The 24612-nt window shown below is 42.6% G+C and overlaps 1 long non-coding RNA gene across 2 annotated transcripts in view; it reads left to right on the forward strand.

The window, feature by feature from the left end:
• The window catches only part of LOC26533610 (uncharacterized), a 34236-nt gene that overhangs the window by 523 nt on the left and 9101 nt on the right, over window positions 1–24612 (forward strand). The window contains exon 3 of one of the 2 annotated variants that reach the window (XR_001453067.2): window positions 9–189. This is a non-coding gene — a long non-coding RNA (uncharacterized lncRNA). Of the gene's footprint in view, window positions 1–8; window positions 312–24612 lie in introns of those variants that run through there. The other variant, XR_001453068.2, reaches the window with a different exon arrangement.

Below are 24612 nucleotides of genomic sequence, written 5' to 3' on the forward strand. Positions count from 1 at the left end.
CCTAAAAGCTTGTACGGTCACACTTAAATGCGCTGCTGACTGCTGACTGGACCCGAACAGAGCCGGAGTGGCCTTCGGCTCATAATCCATACGATCATTGTTAAGCCGAAGTAAGCCGAAACCTCCGATCCGAAAACGAGCAGCAAGGCACTGATTGAGTGGTTTAAAATCAACAGCGAACAATGCTAAGTGAGTTTATGCTGCTCAAGTGTGAGCGTTTTTGCAATCACCAAGAGCCATCACTCGCATGTACATATTTTCCTTGATATGTTACCTTTCCGTTTCAATGAAATTAGCCATTATCTCCATCAGTTAGTAGCACGATTAATTGAAAACGATAGCATACACGATACCTAAAAGTTCTTACTTTGTACTTATTAACCCCCTGCAGAGACCAGGTCAACTGAACAATTAAAATGAAAAGGGAAACGGGCTTCGCATAAATGCTGCAAAATGACACACATATCGAATTGTTTATAGTGGGGGCCACCCTCTCTCATCCACCACTCAGGCCTCACAGGCTTTACGGCACGCACGCTGCGCAGGTGGTCCTTTCTCGTCGCTGATCTGCAGCTGGAAATGCCATCAAATGTTTCCACTGCCAGGCCGACACCTGCTGTCAGAAAGGAATCATGTAAATATGCGTGCATAAAAAGTAATACTAAAAAGGTTATCAGAGGGGTCTCCGTGTTGTGTTACAGCAGGAAGGGTCGAGGTGTGTCCCGTGTTTGACTTTTGCCTTTATGTGCATGCAAACGCATAATCAAGCGTGAAGCAGAAGCGCAGACACAGACAGTGGCAGCCCGGAGATGTCGGTCCATGCGCGCATACGCATACGCATACGTATACGCATACGTATACCTTTATCCTTTCTACTGCTTACATTTAATTTCACCTTCAGCCAGAGCCAGAGATGTACGCCACCGCCACCCAAGACGCCAAGTCGCGAGGAAGTTCCCGCCAGCTTATTTTTCTGCTTCTTCCGCAGCATAATGTCCTCTTCCTTTTGGGTGTTCCTCTCCCCCATACCCTGCAGAGTGGAATTCAAGGGTGTATTGTCTTCGAAAAGATGTGACTCTGCACTGAACAAAATCTGGGAGAATCGATCGTCATTCGTCGTGGCTTGTGGAATACTTTCCCCTGAGTGCAGTGCACAAAGCGGAGTGTGAGTAGAGGGTGTCCCAAAGTCGGACCATCTGCTAAAGCTCTCCTTCTTGGAGTTTTTTTTTTGGGCGTGGGGTTCCTTGTTGTCGTCTGTGCATTTGACAGGAAAAATTAGTTGGCAACGAAAACTTTTGGCCTGGCTTGTATGTACGAACGTTCCCGTACGTGATTGTGAGGGTGTGAGGGTGTGTGGGTGTGCTCTATCACATGCCCCGTCTTGGCAGTTGTAAAATTTTTGCTAACGAAAAACCATAAACAGGTGTTGTTTGTTGTTGACGCTGCATGTGGTCTGCCGCACAATATGTTGTGTGTTCGTGTTTGTGTGTGTGGGAAATCCGCTCGCCAAGGCTGATCCTGGAACCCACCTAACCCTACCCCTCGAATCGAACATCCTTGCGGGGCCGGCTGCTGCTGCCAGACATTTCGTAACTGTTTTGGGCACAGAAAGTTATTAAACTTAATGCAGTTTAATTGACCTTTTCGTCCAAAAGTTTTTCACCGTCTGCCGTTCGCCAGCAGGCGAAGTTGGTAGCGTAGTGAATGGAGAGGAATGGTGAGGAAAGGAAAGGCAAGGAAAGGACACTCATCCTCCAGATTATTACTTTTAATTACAGCTTAAACCTATTGACTGGAAATTTTAATATGTTATTTATATACAATTAACGCCCCATCAAATGCTTTCGTGTACAACGGGCGTATGATTTATGGCATTCTCTCGGGCCTTGCAGCAATTTTGATTATTGCTCAGTGCGATTTCCTTTTGTATACCTACAAGTACGTATGTATTTGTTGGTGTATATTGGATGTAACAGTTGCTACTCGTAAATTACTGGGAAAGGAAGTGGGCGGTTGGCGGTGGGCGGTGGTCGGTGGTCGGTTGGCGGCGTGTGTGTTTTCTGTTCAAAAATTGTTTGTAGAACGGGGTTTCGCTTGGATTAGAAACGTCATGAAAATTAAATTATTTATGGTGCTCATTTGAAGGGACAGATTTTGGCCAACACTCTGGCGTGGGTGTGTGGAGGGGGGCGGGGGGCCGGGAGGCCGGGAAGGGTAGGAAAGGAATGTTTGAGAGACCCTTAAAACTTGTCAGAAATTGATGTGGAAATTCATATTTGGATTTAATGCAGCATTAATACAGCCGATTTAATGGGTGCAGGCATCAAATCTTTTTAAATTTAACAACGGCAATCATTTCATTGAATAAATAAGTAGGATATCTTCGCGTCGATTGATTGGCCCTGTGTGACTCTTTTACCTGTATAACTTTTCCATTGAGCAATCAAAGAGTTTGTTCTTTAACTCTTGAAGCACTCGTTTTTTTGCCACAGACATATTTTAATTTGTTAATTACTTAAGTCGGTTGCTGGTGCGAGGGCGAGAGGCGAGGCAGTCAATTCATACAGCGAATACGGCTGCAGCCAAGGCAAAGTAATCAGCATATGGCGAGGGGAGGTCTAGTGTCCTCTGACCCTCACTCCGACTCCGATATGGATGCATTATGCAAAAAGAGGGGAAGCGTTGTCTACTGGCTTGCGGCTTGCCATCCAGACACAACCTCCATCCCATTCCGTAGGTGATCTGAACTGTGGCTGGAGACGGGGCGAAGACATCAGAAACATATTAGCAGGCACTAAAGTTAAGAGCCAAGCGAGGGCAGGGATAAAACAGGAATAAGCGCAGACACAACACACGCATAGTTGTTAAGAGTCAGGAGCGGTTTTGGGGTTATAGTGGTTGAAACGAGACGTAGTTCTGCGAAACGGTTTCGTCATAAAAGCCTGTTTTTTAAACATCTTTGATTTTTTGAAATATTTACTTGGTTTTTACTTACTTTTGAATTTTGAGGGTGTTTTCTATCCTACTGGAATCGGCACAAAATCTGCGGCCCAACTGAAACAGCTCCGACATCACATCTCGGGCTCCCTTATAATCCTGAACTCTCCTTGTCAGCTCGCAGCAGCTCTCACTCTCTCTCTCTGTCAGTCGCTGTACCCCCCCTTCGTCACTGCATATAAGCGCTTAATGAGTATAAATGAGCTTGATTGCATATTCCAAGGCGCTCGCTCGTTTGCTGCTCGTATGCATGTGTGTGTGTGTGTGTGAGCGAGCTGTTTTTTAATAGCCTGCATATGGCGTTGTAAAAGTTTTCATTACACAAACAGCAGCAGCAGCAACTACAATTTACCGGCAGGCAACGCAGACAACAGCAACAACAGCAAAAACCTACGAGTATTGGCCTGACTTTTAAGCGCATTTAACAGACGGCACGGCGTATACGTAATGTGCAGAGGCAGAGGCGGAGGCAGAGGCAGAAGCAGAGGCAGAGGCTGACAGCCAAATTGAATACAGTTGCTCGTAAAATGCTTAAGCACCTGCGCACAGAAACAGCCACCTCAACAATTACAGCAACACCAAGAACGACAGCGGCAGCAACGGCAACAGCAACGGCATCGGAAAGGGGACAGCACAAGGACTTTAGCAGAAGGCAAATCTACAAGGACCACACTTAACGCTAATTTGGCGTTTTACCGTCGAATGATTTTTGAACTCACGCAACTCACACACACACAGACACACAGCCACGCACACACTTGCACACTCGGCAAAATTTTTGGTAAAAGTTAAAAAACTTTTCGTTTTTGTGTGTGTGTTTTTTTTTTACCATTGGTACAGGCAGGCGGCAGCTCGTTGCTGTGGAACTTTCGGCAAAATTTCATCTGCGGTTGATTTTGATTGTGAAAGGATTTGCCAAATTGCTGTTTGCAGCGGTGCGGCAAAAAATCAAAGGGTTTTCCAATACCAGTACCAATACCAGTACCAATACCAATGCCAATACCAACACCAATGCCAATACCAATACATGCATGCGGCAGTAGATCGCCGCCCTGCCCGCTTGCGTGTGTGTGGCTCAGCTTGTGGCTGCCACAATGGAGAATGGAGCTGCCCCGCACCCCCCGCACCCCCCGCATCCCGTCGCGACCCCCCGACTCGGCCTGCCCCACTGCCAATGCGTTTAAACAACAGTTTAACAACAGTTTGCCTGCCTTTTGTTATTGGTGAGGCTTTCGCCTCTTTGCCGCACTGCCGCACCGCCTCTCTGCCACTCTGCTTTTCTGCTCTTCTGCTCTTCTACTTCTGTTGCTGCATTTTCCGCCTTTGCCCAGCCATGTGTGGGAGCGGGGAAAAACGACCGCTCGATTTATGGAAATTGTGCAATATTTTGTTGGGAGGCAACGATTTTTTCTTACTTTTTTTTTTTTTGCATTTCCTATAAGGAATAAAGAAAGCCTGGCTGAATGGATTTTGCTCTTGTTTTGCCTTTCCATTTTTTGGGTCGTTGATATTTTAGGTCTTAGGCTTAGACATATTTTTGCTTTAAATTTATTTTTGAGCGTTAAAGTGCGGAACGCATTGAATGTTTGGATATTCATTTATTAGGAAAGTCAAAAACAAAACGTATTCAAAAGATTGTGTATCAAGATATAAGGCGTAGATGGTTATACAAGGGCTGTCCGTTTAAGTCCTTATTCGTGGCTATTTTTTGCATGATTATGTCCGAATTATCCAAATTAAAAGCGTTTTCTTGTACGGGTGTAGGAGGTCAATAGTGGCACCTGGGTCAGGACGGATCTTTTGAAAGTCAGCCAAGGAAGGTTGATTCTGTCGGTGAATGGCTGTTGCCAGGATCTCGTCGAATACAGTCGCGGTTATTCAAGCCGGCTATGGATCATGGATCTATGCAAAGGAACCCCAAATAAAACAACGGTTCACAGTGTGGGGGCTTTAAAGCCAGTCAGGCTAACAATAACTGCCTTATCTTATCTTTTTTGATTGAGAATAGTGGGTAGACCCAGTCTGAGTGGCACACACATACTTACAAATGATGTGGGGCTCAAGTTTTTGTTCCAAATACTGATTGCACTTTACTACGATAATTCGAGCTCTCATAAATTGCCTCAATTGGGTCATCCGTCTGACTGCCCTGACCTTGGGCCTAAAGACTTCTTTTTGTTCCGACCTATAAAAAAAGTTGCATGGTCATCGAATTTCGAAGGCGAAAAAGGCTGATGAAGGTTGTTTGTGTTCCTGGATAATTTTTTTAAATACAATTAAATAATTTTTAATCATATCATAATCGTATATAATCATATAAAAGGAAGCCTACGTAAATATTTAAAGATAAAAAGGCGATAGGCTCGCCAGGGACTTTTGTGAGACACCTATGCAAACTTAGACTTCAAAAAGTCAAAACATAATGCAAAATACGTTAATGATATATTAAATCCAGTTAAAAGCCAGCTGTTGTCAGTTTCCACTAAAAGAAACCATATTATTGGGACTTTCTTTTCTTTAACGCAAACTTTAAGGAAATATTGTAAATATTTATATTTCAAATTGTGTATAGCCAAGATCTCCCTCCCACTTCCCTTTATCTGCTCATTTTCCCCGGTTTTATTAATAAAAAACCTTTGACTTTGGACCAACAAAATATGATTTTTGCCCGTTTAGCCATCCGTGCCATGCCGCCGGCGATGTAAAAATGATGTGGAGGATTGTGGGGCAGCGTAGTGCAGGAAATAGCTCTATTTTTGCCGCCAAAGGCCAAATAAATAACTTGCCAAACATAATTCTGCTCTCTGGCTCTCCTTTCCTCTGTGGAGCGTAATTATGCGCAATGCAGACGCATTAAATATTAATAACTAAACTGCCTTTGGCGGAATGTATTGCCATACGGTCGCCTGGTCGGCTCCCAGCATCCAGGCCAAGTGGGCGTAGCTGTTGCAAAACTAAAAGCATATTTAATAAACTGCACTAGCAGTAGAGGCAGAGGCAGAGGCAGCAACAATGAGCGGCATTCGGGATGGAGACTGGAGGATGGGAGGAGTGGGTGGGAGGAGGAGAGGGTCAGAAAGCGATGGCTAGCTGATTAAGTATTCGCCGTGCCGGAAAAATAATGGCAGCAAAAGCGCCAAGAATGTGCATTAAAATAATGAGAAATTAAAACGAAGATTAAAACACAACAAAATTCTACCGAAAACATAAAATTAAAACTGGCATCTGGATAGTTCTTAAGCCAGCAATATGATTAAGACATCTGTGAAAAATAAATCTTTATTTCCCAGCCAATAAAGGATTTTTTACAGCTCACTCATCACTCGGATGATAAAGTTATTCAATCTCGGTGAATGAGATGTTCGGAGATGATCCTCTGAGCGGGTCATCTCTCCCCTACACAGCAAGTAGTGGACAAAAACAAACGGTAAATCATAAAAAAGCACTGAGAAAAATCTTGTCGAGAATTCTTTGCCAGCTTACAGATCAAAATACACTGAGAACAATATTAGGAAGCGACATATTTGACCCGGCCATGGCTGACATATAAGAAGGAAAACAAAGCATACTGTTCGGCGCAGCAGCTTCCACTAGGTATTCAAGATATTTCCTATAACCTATGGCTTTTCCTCAGTAATACTCTAAATCTATATCGTCGCAGCATCGTTTTTAGTGCTATATTTAGAGGAGTTCTGATGCTCTTTGTAACAAGCCTGCTGGCAGGTTGTTGGATGTTCACGAGCTTTATTCGTTCTCAATCCAATTACTTGTTTGCCATCGTTATTAGTTCCAAAATGGTAATACCGCCACGTTGCAAATTAAGTACATACATAGCTAGTACTGCAACGACCTAGAGGCGTTTCCATTCTGGTCTTACGCTTCGCTCGTGAGACAAAATGTTAAAAAACATAATGAAAAAAAATCATAACGTTTGAATGGTAATTGCGTAACGCTATATTCACCAAAACAAAAATGACAACAATCGAGCGTACGGTTTTAAAAATATAAGCCAGATTATGACCTGACGTTACGTTACCAAAAACACCAGTGGTTTTTCAGGTGGGAGTTGGGTAGGTCTATCTGTAAAGCATTTGTTGTAAATATATATAAGCCTGTCCTGTTTTTCATTTTATTTTTTTTCATTATTATAAATCCGCGGAGGTATTTTACGTGCTTAACGTACGCACCCGATTTCAGGGGTAATAAATTATACCATTTTCCGAGATCAGGTTTTCTTATACGAGGTAATAGTAAAGGAATATATTTCTTTAAAAGTACTAAAAACATTCCGAAAAGTGAACTTATGCTTAATAGTTTTTCACATCAAAGTTAAAGAAATTATATGTCAATTAGTTAAATTAGTTAACATCCAATTAATTGCAAGAAATCGTTAGTAAATTTTGTTGACAAATCTACAAATATGTAAATGAACCTTTGAAGAGGGTACTGTTACATTAACCGAATGTTTCACTAGGTAGCGGATATAAGTACATACATACATAAAGAAGAAGAAGAAAGTTGGAAACTAAAGCACTTACCAAGACCATTTTGGTCCTTTCCTTTGGGTAGGCTGGAAGAGTCCGAACTATAAATAGAATTAGAAGGAGGAAGAACAAGATAGATTGTATGGCAGCTGCTTTTCATTTAACTTTTTTAAGCTACTTCACAGAGTTCTCTCGGTCTGCCCTTGCCTTTTGACCATTTGGGCCAACTAACGCCATTAGCTGGTCCATTGAGCGCTTTGCTGGCTTTCAATAAAATTTCCACTGAAATGACCCGCAGCCCCACATCTGCCACATCTCCTTGTGCCTCGGTATCTCATGCCCCCCCCGCTGTCGCTGGGCCCCTGTGCCCCAATCTATATCATTTGCTGCATCGCATAAAATGCGTATGCATATTGCCAACTTGCAACATTCCATTCTGCTGCCGCTCCTCTTGTTGCTGGGCTTTCCACTGCACCACTCCGGGTGCGCTTGGTAAGGGGCAGGGCAGTAAATTTCAACTACTGCCAGGCCGACTGAGTCCCCCCCGCTCGCTTCTCTTGGCCGTTCCCGCTGTTAGACAGATAAATGGCGGCTAGTTTTGCGTTTGCATGGCTAATGGAAATTTGCATACAGTTGGCGGCTAAGCGTTCCTTTTTCCCAAACTACCCCCCCTCTCCCCACCGCCCTACGTCGAACTTGGGGGAACGTTGCATTCGCACCGAAATATGTAGGCTGTAAAGCTGATATTATATTTACATTGCGCAATTTTCTGCTCTTTTTATTTCTCAATAAAATACTTGATACTTTAGCCTATTTCCGTAGAGCAAACCACAACATCGCAGCGTTTTAAATATCTCACGAAAATAAAGTATTCATTAATTGATTAATTATTTTAAATAATTGTACAATATATGAACATGGATATTATATTGAAATGTATCCGTAGCGTATTCATGAAACGGCCCAGCCCTAAAGCGATGATCCGTGCCCGCTTCGAGTCCTTCACTTTGCAGCTTCTATGCGGAAGCCATACCCATTCGGTATTGACTGTTGTTCTCTCTATGTGTGTGTGTGTGTGCGCGCGCGCGTCTGTGTGTGTGTGTGTATGTGTATGTGTATATAAATCTTAATTATGTACAATGCATATTTTCTAATTGACTGCCCCCCACACATACTCGTACGAGTAGAAGCAGAGGGGCGGCTAGCGATGCACACTGAGTGGGTGGCGGTGCCGATGGGCGTGGGGGTGTGCTTGTGGAAGCTGCTTACTTTGGCAGTTGCATAATGCACAGTTGCGTATACACTATGTCAATTATGTAAGAAAAGTTATCGCTTTGAGCAGCACCATGCGCCAATTTTTCGTCGAGTTTCTCTTTGTGCGAAGAGTCGGTGGGGTCGCGTAATTTGTTTACCAGAAACAGGCTACCTCTATTCGAGCTCGACGCTTCGCAAAACGTCCAACCAACTGTTAAATTTACTATTATACGGGCTATTATCCTGGCCATGGATGGACCCAGCACTTACTCCTGCTGCTACCACTTCGGCCTCTGGTCCGGTCTGGTCTGGTCCATTAATGGTCATTTGGCCATAGGCAAATTTTTTGGCAGATCGAGAAGGCGGTGCCGGTGCCGGGGTCGGGGTCGGATAGCATACTGGCTGGCTGGCTGGCTGGCTGGCTGACGTAAAGTTTATGCGCACATATGAGCTTTTAATTGCAATTTAATGGCCGGTCATTTATTATCTAGCGGCGACGACAAGAGCAACAACAGAGCCAACAATGAACGCTGGCCAATATCTCATTGTCCATGAAAACTTTTCACTCTTTGGCCTCATGTAAATTGTTCTATTCGCAGGCTGGCAACGTTGCGAATGCGTTATGTGGAGAGCGTTTCCTTACCATCTGCCTAACTGGAAAAGTTACTAATGGTTTGTTTTGTTATTGTTATTGTTTGTTATTTTCCACCAATTTCGGAATGGCTTTTTGTTAAATAAATATAATTTGTTTTCCGCCCTCAAATGTAGGCAACGTTTTTTAACACATTTTTATTTATTTTTCGGGAAGTTCTGTTCCGTTTCGTTTCTTTTTTTTTGGGTTAAAATAAATGCAATGTTTACGAGCTTTTGTTTAAACTTTTTTGTTGCTAGATGTTTGGGCGCCAAATTGGGCGCAAACTGTTGGCTTTTGCTAATGAAATATCAATGGGAAATTTGTATAAAGTTGAACAAATTCAACAAATGCAGTCAAACATTTGGCGAACATTTTTGCGTAATTTTCAAGATGCTACTGGGCTAGGAAACGCTTCCTTCTGGCTGTTACATACATCTACACGTATCTGATATTCCCCAATACTCTCTGAGCACCGATATATTCGCTGACTATTGGGATAGTAATTTATTGGTCGGCAGCTCAAACCTAGGATTCTCGTGCCTGTTCCCAATAATTCCTAGTATCCCACATTCTACACGTTCTCAAGCATTCAAACCATCGAAGCATTCAAAAGTCCAAAGCTTCAAAATCTTTATTATCCTCGATTACCTCAAGCTTTTTCATTAAGTGGAAGTAACGAGCCTGTGGACTTCAGTGAGTAGTAAATTATAGTTCGAATAGATACTAGAGATTCGTTTTTTAACACATTCTTCAACATATTTGTTTATTTTATCGAATTGAAACACACTCGTACTTAGATTCTAAATCGTTAGTAATAACAAGCAACCGAGTAACGAATAGCGATTAGCGAATAACGAGTAAGCAGTAAGGAATGTAATGTAATATGGAAAGATACAAGCCCTAGATTTTTCTCCCAGAAATACATTCTTCCATTTTTTTAATTTTTATATTTTCAGTAATCGACGAAATGATTGAACCATTTACGTGTCTGTGGTTTTTCTGTTATTAATATTACATTATCTTTTCCTTTATTTTGACAATCCATAAAGAAATTTTCGGGACACATATTCATTACGATTTTCGTATGTTTTCTTTAATTTTTAGATAATAATTTAATTGCTGCCTGCGGGAAAAAGGCAACAAATTGAAAAATGGCATGGAAAACGAAACTTCGGGCAGCAAAAACCATTTCCAAAACGTTTTCAAATAAGGTTTAGGGATAATTTAAATTTTGATGGCCTTGCCACACCACAATGCGCGTCCAGCAGCAGCAACACAGCAGGCAGCCATAAAAATTGACAGTCACATGCCACATACAAGCCATAACACACCCACACAGTCAACAATACACTCACATGCAGACACACTAATGCATTGGACAAACTATTTCAATGAGACAAACTCCAGCGGACCACAGTGGAAAGCCCAAACAAAAGCCCCCTCGGAAAAGCCACGGAACCATGTTTAAATATTGAATGTTCGCGTTTAACGGACAGAAATGATTTATCTATCCTCTCTGCCTCTCCGGGTTTGTGCCTCTCCGGCCTTCTCGCGGACCGAGGTGACCCACAAAAAAGGGAGCCTACAATGAACTTTGTCAATTAATTGGTCTGCAATTTTTCGACTGGCGAATGCAAAATTTTGCCCCACCAAATGCGGCCCACATATACTATTGCAATGTCTGCTCATGCTCACGAGCCTGTGTGTGGAAATTAGCAATGTAAATATAGCAATTTAAAATTCTGTACAATAAATATGAATACTCGAACAAAAGCAGCGAGCAAAAAAACAAACGGCGATATCAGCGCAAATATTGTAATTGAATTTACCCACAGAAACACACAGAGCCGTAGACAGAGTGAGACAGAGAGAGACAGAGGGATGGGGCACTCTGTCTGACTGTTGGCCAAGGGCAGGGCACAACCCGTATCCCACACACACACACACCCGCAGACACAACCCCACAGACAGACAGACAGACAGACAGGCATATTGTGTGCCTTTGTACGAATCTAATAAACCGAATCATGCATACATATACATGTACGTATATGTATGTATGTATGCATATATGCAAAAATAGCTCCAACTCAATGTGTGTGCATGTAGCAGCCGTCTCTGTCGCTGTGTATTTGCATGTGTGTGGGTCCGTGGCGTACTTACACTCAGCTACAAATTTCGGCTAAACAACGTCTATGATTAATACGATAGGTGTATGAATAGTGAGGCACACATAAATTTATCAAAGATTTTTTAGAGAAGAATAAGTTTCTCCATCAATAAAAAATAATTCTAAACAGTCATATAAAGTAGAAAAAATAACAATAATGTTGGAATATAAATTTCTTGCTTTTCACATATATTTAAATTTCTTTTAGCTTAAATGCGAATGAGATGAGGCTGGTTGTGCTTTATTATGTTGGGCGCTCGCCATACTCATGAAATATTGAAAAGAGTGCGTCGGAATGGGGTTGGAGGTGGTCCAAGGGGTGTCACTGACTGCTAGGTGCGTCGTGTCACGCATAACACACACACACACACACACACCCTCTCACCCAGGCCCCGACACATTCGATTGATGAAATATGCATGAGGTTGACTTTGCGCCAAGCCAAAATCACGGCAGAGCCGAACGGCAGAACGAGTCTCCATCCGCAGCTCCATCGGCAGTCCAGTGCGTACCTCAATCTGTCATAGAGATTGCTTTAGCACGAGCCTAGGCCTTTGTAGCTTTAATTGGTATGTAAACTGAAAACCGCACACTGCTCAGGCAATCAGGCGAGGTGAAATAAAAAGTCAAATCCATCAAAGATTGCTTTATTTTGAGCGGGATCGGTTGATACGGTTGCTTTTAAACCAGTCGACCTCTATAGTCGGTAATCAAACCGTATCTACAGGATATCGGAGTATTATACGACCGACTGTTCCTATGGCAGCTAGATAATGTGGTTCTCGTGTGGCGTCTATGTCGCGTTAATTGCCCCATAATTTTGCACATGCCGCGAAGTTGCACAGCAGAAAGAAGTGGAGTGGCGTGGGGTGGGGTGGGGTGGGGTGCTTCCTTGCCACTAATGACAGCGTCGCGACGCTCCATGAAGCTGTTACTTTGTTTAATGTCTAAGAAATTCCTGGGTATTCGCACTGGGTGCTCACATGCAAAAAACCAAAGAGGAAACGACAGGAGATGGAGAGATGAGGAGATGGGAAGGACTTTGCTATGGCTTTCCATTTTTTGAGTCAATGAGCGGATCAATCAACGTGTCAAATCGTCTTGAAACGATGTGGATGCGCTTAGCTGGATGTGGGGAAAACCCGGCAAAAAAAAAAAAAACGCACGTGATATCCGCTGGAAAACCGCTTTAACAAATTGCCACAGCAGGCATTTGGTTAGTTTAATTTTGTTCGTGGGGAACCAGCAGACAGACAGACAGCCAGAGCCCTGTCAGAATTTTCTCTTTGACAATCTCGAACGACTTAACCGCCGTTGATTGACGTTTGATTGAGAATTACCTGAGCCATTGTGTCAATCAAGGTGTGTGTGTGTGCGTCTGTATCTGTATTTGGAAGCAGAAAAAATCAAATTTGCCTTGGGACATATCACAAAATATGCCTAGAACGAGCCCAAAATCAATTGAGGTGTCACTTGTTAAATTAAATTTGCCTGCCGCTCCTTGTTTGGTGAATTTTCATTTCAGTCTTTCACTGTTATTTTGGTTTTTTTTTTTTTAATTTAACACGTTAATCGTTGAAGTTTTTTGGCTGTTGCCTTTTCTTCAGAGGACATTGATGAATGGGACATGGGCAACAGTTAGAGGTGGGAGGGGGAGCGGGGTCAAATTGGAAAATAAATTGAAAACTGGCGTCAACATTTTTTCTATTTGTACACCCGAAAACATATAAATAAAAGAGAAGATGGCGTCTGTCGTGGGCTCCCAAAGAAACATTTAACAGCCCTGAAAGGGAGGCCAGCACGGGTTCACGGCTTTAATTGAGGTCGGTTCAAGAGACACAGTTTGGTGGGCTGGGCAAAAAAGGAAGACATCTGATTGAATGCTTAAAATAGTCTTTAAAGTCTAAAGAAAAGGCTTTGGGAAATATAATAAAGGGAAAAGTATTTGTCATAAGTTTCCATGCCATCCATTATGTTTGATCTATCAACAAAATTGAGGTTTGTTTCTGATGCACTAAATACCGATTTTATTACCCAGATGAGGGTTTTCTTTTATTCGCCAGCGAATATTATGCGAAAAACAATGAAATTAACGAACCAAATACTAAAACGAAAGTCGCGATGCAAAACTCTCTTTTTAGAAATATGTATGTCTACCAAGGAGATGTATGTCTGAGGATGGTAAGGAGGCCATTGTGGTAAACGGGAGGGGAGCTCTGAGAAAAATGTTCAAAAAGCGTAAAATCAAAGCACCATCCAAAGCGAGCACAGATGGTTCCATAATTAAATAAGCATCGACTGAGGAGCCGAGGACACGGCTGCGAGATTTGTTGAAGGAGATGGCAGCTCGAGAGCAAGAAGAATAGAGGAAATGGCAGCAATGGCGACACCATTTTGGAAGTCATTCTGATTGGGGCTCTGGTCCTGGTGCTGGTCTTAGTCCTGCTGGTTGATGATGATGCTGCTGCTTGCTGGGGCCCGTCTCGTGCTGGGCTGTTTCTTCTTCGGGGCCCTTCTCCTTTTTGCATATTATCCTCGTCTCGCTTCTTCCCCTCCCTGGTATTTCCTCCTCTGCTTCTCTCAACTTTCCCTCTGATACTCACTCATTTTGCCATTTTAGCTAATTGATAATTGGTACTCCTCCTTCTGCCGGAGCTGCTCCTGCTCCTGGTCCTGGTCCTTCTCCAGCTCCAGCTCCGTTTCATGTCTTCCACTTCTCAATCTGTCTGCTAGTCCGTCCACAATTGATTTTGGCTAGTGCGTCAGGACGATTGACAAGTTGCCTAGAGGACACTCCATCTCCACTCCACCTCTACTCCACTCCACACCGCACCGCACCGCACCACTCCATACCGACACTTCACACTTCAGGTATGCCCTATCCAATGGCCCAGCTACTTTTCACGTGCTCTTTAGCCTATTTCCGTTTCCGTTCCTTTCCCGAGTCCCTTTTTCGCTGTTCATGTTGTTGTCGTCATTCGTTAGCGGCGGTCCAAGAACCAAGGACTCGCAGCTCGGGACCCGGTACACGGGACCAGGACCTTTTTCGGGCTGTGGCATGCGCATGCTAATAAGTAAATCCTGCGATCCAATCCAAAGAATAAATATTTGACAAACGTACGGAGCGGGGCGACGCGGGCTGGGTTGAGTCGGGGCGGGGCGGTGCGGGGCGGAAAACTTGGAATGTAAGTATAATAAATGCGATTTTGAATTTGAGTCCTGGTCCTGGGCTTGGTTTTGGTCCTGGTCCTGGTCCAGGGGTTGGATGAGAACGAGGACCACGACCAGCAGCAGGACTCCCCCTCTCTCTCTTTCTCTCTCTCTGTCGCTCTGGTACGTGCCACTTGTTTTAAAATTCAGCGTCAAAATCTTTTTATTTGCCAATATTTCATTTTGTGTTGGCTGGCGAGTCCTTCGTGCTCCGCTGTCCTCGATGTCCTTCGCTCATTCAGTTTATTAATGGTGTTGGTTTTCGGATTATTTAACGGTGTATTACTTTATTATTTATATTTATTTTTGCATTAATTTTTGATGCTTCGAAATACTCCAAGAACCGTTAACCAATCCCACTAAACCATACTAATGGGTTAACCCTGGGTTTCTCTACCCTCAATCATTCCATTTCTCTAACCCAAAGAGGTTTTGAATTGTTTTTCGGATCGAGCTGTCTCAATTCCCAATTATTTATGGATTGTCCATTGATAGTGGATTGAGGTCGCCTTCATTTCAGTGACAGCTTGGGTTGCTTTTTTTTATTAATTTTTTAATTATGTCTCCGTAAAGTTACCAAAGCGAAAGTCCCCAAAAACCAATGCTAAATAGGGCCTACTCAACCAGGCCTAGTTTTTGCCACACTCTCATATAGGTCAATTATTTTGGATTGGATGAGCATTCTGAAATATCGTGTTTGACTTTTGATCTATGATACATACCTTTCCTTTGATTTAGTGTTTTATAAATTAGGCAGTGTAAGCTGGCTTACTATAAGCTGTTATTGTCTTTATACCCTTGAAAAAGGTTTATTTATTTACATAATCGTATACTTATACTTGCAAACACACCTTCTTGATCAGAATGATCCACTATATCAAATAGCTGACAAAGGAACAGCAGTTCTTCAAAGGCATTGAGGTTCTTTCCACGGTTCTTTCTGGTTCATAATTACGGATACTCCAACTTGAAAATAATCCAAAAATATAAGCCTTAGAAAGTGTTTATTTTTCAGGGATCGGCAGATAAAATCTAATAAAGATATTATAGTTAGATACATTAGTATGTAAGTTAAATGTGTTAAAGGAGTACAATGTATTCTGATCCTGATCCAAATCCTGGGTTGTGCCTAGTCCTAGATATGAAGTCACATAAAAGATACTTTACACAGAAAAACTCGACAATAAAATGAAAAACATCTCCTTTGTTAATAACTTCTTTGGCCGTTTCAATTTGAACTTTTTAATTTTTTTATTTTATACGCAACGAGCAGGTATGAGTGTGTGTAGGTATGCTTCTCGTAATTGCATTATTCTTATACAGTCATTCAGCCCTGCTCCGCTCCAGATTGCCACAAGTTCAGTGCCGAGTGTTGAGTGCCGAGTGCCGAGTCGCAGTTTGTCAAAGTGCTCGCTCATTAGCGAAGCCAATGTCAAAGGCTACGTGTGGCAGACACACTGGCATTACTCTGCATCCCCATTCCCAGAAGCTCCTACGAGCGCCCACCAGCCCCCCTCCCTTCTGCACCTTTTGCTTGCCACGTCTAAATTTTTATTGAGTCTTTTTGGGGCAGCAAACAAAAATTTTACAGGTGCTGCTCTCCATTTCTATCTATACGCTCCTCTGCTGGCTGGCTGGCTGCCTGGCTGGCTTCTGTTTGCCAACTGTCTGCCCCACCAAAAATCTGAAAAAAAAAATATTAAAAAATGAGCTACCATATTTTTGCCCGTTACTTAGTTGCCTTTTTCATGGGGCTGTCATCTTATCATTTTTCTCACAGAGCGAAGTCCTGTCGTCGGGGGAGGGAGAATCTTCTGCGACCGAGGGGTTAAAATTTGTTGAGCCAAGTTCAAAGGCAGACGCAAATTGGCTTGGTGCAAATTACGACATGTGTGGAGACCCAGAGGTGGTGTGGCTCCATGGGGGAGCAGACCTACTCGTATGTCTGCCAATTTAGACACACACTTTGCCAAATTTGATTAAAATGTTTGCAGCGTTTTTTCTTCCTATTTAGGGAATTTTTTTTTTCTTGCATGGTTAGAAAAAGATGAAGAGGTATAGAACCGTAAAGTTAATATAATCCCATTATAACTGGAAAACATTGTGATCAAGTGAAGATGCCAGCCATCAGGAGATTCCGCTTCAAAAACAACGTCCGCCAGCTTCCAAATGAAATAGTTTTGTCGTAGCTCATTTCCAACTCTTCGCCATAAACAAATCCCCAGGGCACCTATAAAAATATCTTATTTGCTGCCAACTTAATTTGTCACAGAACGTAGAAGCCACTCCTCTGGCCAAAGCCAACGCCAGAGCGAGAGCCAGAGCCAGAGCCAAAGCCAAAGCCAGAGCGTGGTGGGGAAAACAAAACAATTCATGCTAAATAAATTGCACAACAAAAGCCGGCGAGCCGGCAAGCCGTCGAGGAGCAGCGATATAAAATGAAAATATTTCGCAACGCAAATACGTATGCAAAAAATATAGCGTCTTCGGGCCCGGCCCAGCTAAAAGTTCTTGGCTCTCCGCGCTCTTGGCCGGGTTCAGTTTGCCACTTAACTCCACAGTGCCACTTCCTAGAAAGGGATGAAGAAGTTGAAATTTTACTTTTCTACTTTGTGGCTTACTTTACCTTTTAGCTTTTAGCCATTTGGTTGACTGTTTCCACATAGTTCTCCCGCTGCAGTTCTCCCGTTTTTAATAAAAATGTGTATACAAAAAAGTCCAATGGTGTGGTTATAAATTTGTTGCACGGGTGCAGGAGGGCAGGCGAAGCGCATTGTCCTTGAATGACGTGGTAGCTGCAGAGTTGGTCCTACGGGGCCGGGCCGTTCCGGGCCGGTATCTGCACGCAACTTAACCATAAACAAGTTGTCTAGACTCTAGACTGTGGGAATGCTCTTTCGCTCTTTCTTTCGCCACCTCTTTTTCTTGGCCTTTTCCTTTATTTCTTTCTTTCCTCCCTCAAACAGCAAATGGCAGTGAATAATAATACAAAATAATAAACATTTTTCATAATTATGTTGAGATGGATGAGATTTCCGGAAGTCTGACAGCAAGACCTGTCACTGTATAGGACGAACGGGGTAATAATATGTCTTTGAGAGTAAGTTAATTATAAAGTCCAAGGACTATAATCCAATCACTGATTTTTCTTTTCACACTATAAAAGAAATCAGTCGGAACGAATACTTTATACGTACTTTGGGCTCGGAGATTTCTTGATCTCTTGTGTTTTTGTCGTTCTTCTTCAGTGGATTGATTTACAATGTTCCGATGTCTAACTGAATCACGGCTTTGTCGGGCAAGATTATATCTTTTCGGTAAGAGCGCAGTCTCCGCGGTCGATGTGTTCCCGTTCCCAAGAAAACTTTTTATTTTACAGCTCCAATTTTTGGTCTCAAATTAGTTCTAAATTAGTGTTATAATACAAAAATAACCAATTACCAATATGAAATATAACCATCTCCAAAATTTCGTGCTCATATACTTAAGCCGCCTGGAAAAAAATGGTTAATGGTTCCATTGTAAAATTCGGCACAAATCCTTTTAATTGCTGTTGTTTTTTGGGCAACGACTTGGTTTAGAATTCCCCACTCTGCGGTGGCCATGGCAAAACATTGATTCCCTCTTGGTTGTGCCACGACTTGACTATCCTGCAGCCATGTATCGGTTCGTTGTCCTGCTGAAATATCCAGGCAAGTGTAAAATTATCGGTATATTCTCCAGATAAATTGTTACACAGAATGCCTCTCTACATTTTGGCGTTCATAATGCCATGAATCTTCACCAGGGGACCTAAGCCCATTGCTGTCCATCATGAACGTAAAAGGCGCCTTCGATTCGCCACAGTGCATATTCGCAAAGGTCCCAATTTTTTAAATATGATTTTTTGGATAGAAAAATCCCAGTTTAATGTCTTTAGAAGTGATGGTAAACTATATGTACGACGTCCTCCCAACAAACAATTAAATACAAAATACACAAAGAACACCGTTAAACATCATGGTTTGGGGCTGTTTCACCGCTTCACCGCATCACCGTATAGCCTATAACCATGCTGGAACTGAATTTTATAGATGTAGGTATTGATGGATATATATAATATTTATAACTTCTCAAAATTCAAGTTAGGAAAAGCGTAAAATAAGGAAACATTTCTCCGAAACAAAACTCTCAACGTACATAAGACAATAAACATTTTGTCCATTTTCCAGTGGCTTCAAAGAATATTTGCTTAAGAAATCGGAGACATAATTATAAGTATATATGTACATACATATGAGCATGTGTATGAACTCACGTATGAAATACCAATCAAAATTTAACATGAAGAAAAAACAAGGAAAATAAGTTTATTCCATTTGGAGAACATTTTCCGGGAAATGCAACAGACCAAAAAAAAGAAGAAAAGAAAATTATTCAATTTGTAACTTTATTCCGCGTGAGCCTTGACAAGCCACAAAACGAAGTGGCGGTGGGCGGTGGGTGGAGTTCGACGGTCGCGGTTTGGGGTGGAATAAGTAACAAGCCAAGGAAACAAATAAAACATACACACATGGGCAAAGCGTTCAGTTGCTCTTGCACACGATACTCGTACAACTTTAAATTAGCTGATTAACTAAGTAGTAAAACAAAACCATAAGCCAGAGGCGGAGGCAGAGGCAGAGGCAAAGGCAGAGGCCCAGACTCGGACGGAACTGAGGCAGAAGATTGTCATGTCCAATGTCTACGTAGGATTTGTGTCTGTCTGCTAGGATGGGGAAAGTGCAGGACCAGGACCAGGACCAGGACCGGCAGCAACAGGAACACCAAAATACCGAAAATATTATTTTCTCTTCTTTTTTCTCCTTCTTTGTTTTACGAGTAGTTGCGCTTCGCTGCAGAAAATGAGTGGAAATCGAGAGAGAGAGACAGAGAAACATTGCCTGGGCCAGGGAATCCAAAATCAGCTAGCAATGGACAAAACAGGCAAGACAGAACAGGGTGGAGTGGAGAAACTGTAGCGAAATGAAAAACGTATTTTATCTTTCCAATGAAAAGAGGCGAACGCGAAAAGCGAACCAAAGCTCAGGAGCCACATGATAAAAGAGCACACCATTTATCAAAAAAGCAACACACACCAGCCGACACATACATATACATACATATGTATGTATGTATGTATGTGAGTAAAAAAATATATATGTATGTGCATATAGCTAAAGCCCGTTCCGAGTCCGACACAACCGAAATATATGGCGCACAGTGGGCATAGCCGGGAATCAAAGAAGCATCACAACAAATAGGACTTTTGCCACCATATTTGAGCAAGTGTTGACTGTACCTTCTTCATCTGCAGTTTACTTGGGGCTGGGGCCTGCTCGGCCTTTTCCAGAGCTGCCTCTCTAATTAGACAACTTTTTGTTGCTCTACCACTGTGGCAACTCCGAACAAGAGCTCGCCGCACGCCGCCGTTCTGTTTGGACTTCCACTCCCCACACACATGGGGGAACCCCCTTTTGGGAATACTCTTTTTCTCGGAAGGTACATACCGAAATTACTTATGAATGCGAGTACACGTAATTTTGGTAATAAATGATCGGAAGAGTAGATGGAGGCGATGCTTATATCAGTATCTTGATTTGGTTTATATGGTGTGAAATGTACTGATGCCTAGACTCGGATCATATAACCATGTAATTTTACTAAAATGAAATACTCGAAATATACAGTTTCTGCACTTTCCACCGCAAACTGGTTATTTTGATATCGATAGCTGAAGTATTGATTGGTACCCGCACTAAATCGGGAAAAAAGTAATAAAAAAACAAAAATAAATGAAAATACTGTTTGAATTTTTACGAAGAATTATTCGAATTTGACGTAACTGTTTGTCATAGCCACTATCAATAGGTTCAGCCCCGATGATGTTTAAGACGGCGCGATAGTAAGGAATGTATCAATTTCACAGCTGATACTTGTGAAATAAGTACCAAGTATCCGATTAAATAAAATTTCAACATTAAAGTGAATATCTATCATATTTGTGTACATTTGTACACCGTTATATTATGAACAATGAGTTATTGTAGAGCAGAATCAAATCGTAGGGTATACAAACGGCTGCCCAATCGCTGTTTCTTTCCAGTGAACTCTTTCTTGTGTGATGTGAGGTCCTTTCTTAGTTTCTCTTCCTGTCGCTATTGTTCACTAACTCCTAACAGCAAATGTGGTTTGCTAACATTTTCGCTGGAAAGAAATGGAAAAGCAAACGATCCCTGGGAGGTGGAGGTGTTATGGCAGCCCAGAGAATGGACTCGACCGGAATTCTAGTACTTTGTAAAATAAAGCCAAATATGAAACGAATGAATTTTTGTTGCCCACTGACACGATTTATTTACGAGTGTCCCATTGTGTGACCCCCAACCTACCACAACATCCCCCTCCACCTCCACCTCCATCTCCACCTCCACGGGTATATACAGCAGGGGCCAGGACCGGAGCATTGAAAGCAACAAAAAATTTTATTATCGTACACTGGCTGGCGGGAGGCACTGTGTTGTGTTCATCATTATACGATACGAGTGTATACCAACAATTGGAATGTTGTTTGGCGTCGCGTCGGCGGTGACGATGAGATGAGATGGAGACTTTTTCTGGATGTGTTGTGTGTGTCGGAGGGGAGGGGTGGAGTCGGGCTTGGGCTCTTCCGAGATAGGCCGGGGCAATCAGGCGCTGGAAAATCACTGCCAACTTTTTCGCAATTTCACAGACTCAAGGGGCAAACCTTGGCACCAAAACAAAATGAAATACACAGCCCGATTATTTTCAATTATCAGACAAAATATATTGCTCCTATATGCTGTCATGACCTTTTGCACGAAACTAGATGGCCTGTGTATCGGGGGGTGTGGCGACTGGGTTAGGGAAAGATGGAGTACCCAGCGAAAGGTGATACATATATATATCAGATATTTATTTGGCTATCCAAGCCATATCATAAATTGAGAGTCCCTCAAATGGGGTCAACGAAATTGTAGTTTGTTTTTATTTGTGTACACTGGAAGGAATTTAGGCAGCTTATGTGGCACGACTGACATAAACAACCAATTATTCAGGGGAATGAAATTAAGTAAAATAAAGTGGAATTCAAATTTATTGTTTAATTGGTACTTAATAATCAGAAATGTATGTATGTACATGTGGACAAAGCATTTAAGGAAATTTCATGGTTTGTTTGTGGTTTGTTATGAACATATTTGAAATTATTGATGAATATAGAATCCTATTGTTTTTTTATTACTACAAAACGAAGATTCATTGCGTATAAAAACGTTAACAAATTTGTATTAGTTATTATGAAATCAGCAAAATGTAATCCATTTAAAGGGATTTACCAATTCCTTGGTATGAATATTCCAGAGCTTAAGTCTACCTTTGTTTTTCCTTTGGCCAAGAGTAATTGCTCTGCAATGTCCGCAAAATTTCAAACACTCTTCTATCAAACTTCATTAACAACTTAAAAGCTTACAAGAAGGAGCTCCGTAATCTTGCATCTATCCGCCCACCCCATGCTCCCCAGATGGATGCCAGAGGATACTTGTAGTTCCTTTGGCGGGGTTTCCTTATAGCCCATTTAAATTCATACAGAATGCCAAATATGAAAAGTTAATTTAAGTTTCACTTACAAATGGAAATGAAACAAAACGAAATGAAATCCATCTACCCCTCACTGCAAAAAAGGCCGACAAACATCATCCGCTGTCTGGGATCCCAGACCCGCCCGGGTCCTGGACAGCGCTGAGAAGGGTTGCTCTTTGCTAATAGATTTCGCACAAATTTATGCGCCCCTTTTTCTGCAATATGAGCTACACGACGGGTTCACGACATTTGTTTAGACAGACAGCATGGAGCAGAGCCGGAGCAGGGCCGGAGCACGGCCGGAGCTGGATCCATACCCATCCTGCCTGGGACTGGGAAAGCATGTTTTTCTGTCTATTTGCACAAAATTAAACGCCTTGCGAGCAGGGCGAGCACTTCTCAAACTGAAAACAAGCAACTACGACTACGAGAACACAATTATCTCTTAAACAAATTCATTTTCCGCACTATTGTCGCATGCAATTAACAACAACGGCCAGCGACGATTTTTGATAAATGCTAACAGATAAGCACAGATAATAATACAGAGGAGCGTTCTCCAGGCCATTTCAGAGCTCTGTCGTAACTTTTGGTAGCAGGATTCTGGTAGCTTTACGGCTTCTCGCTCAATTGCTCTACCATTTTCGACCCACCCGTCGGTGATGGAGATGGAGAGGAGGAAAAGAGAGCTAAGAGGAAAATGAAGCCGAATTGCGAATTTAGTTATAAAAAGCAAATTGCGTTGGCAATTAGTTGCCATTAAAGGGAGAAAGGGAGTCTTGGAGCCAACGTTGTCATGGATGTGACCATAAACTGGGGAGGGGGTTTTCTCCTAATTGGTTTCCTTCGGGGAGGACAAAAGCGCCAAGAAATCGTTATGTTTCCTTATAGGGACAAGGTATTCCTCAATTTCAAAGAGTTCTACGGCCCTATAATCGATGGTTTTTATTGTGGAACTATACGTAGAAAGGATCGGATTGAGATATAGATCCAATGGACTACATCACAGCCATGGGATATAACTTTTGGCTCTTTAAAGATCCGTTCTATCATGTTCCTCATTCGCTTACCAATTGTGTGATATCTTAAGAAGGTCTTCCATGCTTTCCTTTGTTCTCCAACAAAAACCACTCCATGCCGTGTACATCCTCCTTGTCCTCCTGTCCTTCCTCCCGTTAATAGCATAAAAGCTTCACTCGAGACAGTAATATTCCTGTTCGGCTTGGTCCGGGTCCCGGGTCTGGGCAACAATGTGATAAGACCATAAAATTTTTGATTTGACAAAATGCATGTTTGAAAGCACGCGGAAATCTTAACTCATCTCATCGCAGCAGAGTGTCAGGGATATCTCTCATGGATGGAATACAGTTGGAAAACCCTACCTGAGAGCTCTTGTCCTTTTTGAGTTGCAAACAAAGTTGGTCGCGAACTGGGAGGCAGAGCTGGGGAACTGGGAGAAAAAAGCAGGAAAAAGTTAGCAGTTAATGCGACAAAAGGGATTTACGTAGACAAAGTTGGGCCGCATTGCAGTCATCGCTGGCTTGTCGCACAGTCCTTAGGTATATTAGCCCTGGCAAGAGTGCCACACGGAGAACTGCACATGATGGGTGCGTGGTTAAAGGGGGAGGCGGTGCTGGACGGGTGGTGGGTGCATTGACGGGAAAGCCGACGCCGACGCCGACGCTGAGGCCGAAGCCGAAGCCCCTTCAAACATAATAAAGAAAGCGCACGCACATCACGCCGTCAGCATTGGCGTACTTCAAGGCCTTGAGGCTTCAGTGTGCTGAAAGCAGCCAAGCTGGGGTCTGATCCTTTGGGCAGGTGAGAGAGTTGCCTCTTCTATCTTCTGCTGTATCTCCTCTGCCACTCCGCTGCTCTGCTACATGCTCCTTTCCACCCCCCTTTCATTTGCAGTTTCAGTTTTTGGTTTGCGGCAATGGCAACGCTTTACAAAAGGCGTTCATTGTGTTGCTTTAATGAAATGATTGCTCAAGGGGCTGGGGCAAGTTGGATTTTGGTTGGGAATTGGGCTTTGGAAAATTTAAAGCTACTGAAAGTTTCATAGAACCCTGCAACACAATGTACACATGACCTACAATCAATCAATGGAGACAATGATAAAACAGTTGAGCAAAGACATTCAAGGTTTTCCAGTGAAGAGACTTGCATAGGATTCTGTGTAGGATGTGAAGGATTCTATGGGTATGGGTATGGGTGGTACATATTCATAAAGTATTGAGTTAACA

The sequence above is a fragment of the Drosophila pseudoobscura genome, chromosome X (genome assembly GCF_009870125.1).
Source record: "Drosophila pseudoobscura strain MV-25-SWS-2005 chromosome X, UCI_Dpse_MV25, whole genome shotgun sequence".
Classification (NCBI taxonomy): Eukaryota; Metazoa; Arthropoda; class Insecta; order Diptera; family Drosophilidae; genus Drosophila; species Drosophila pseudoobscura.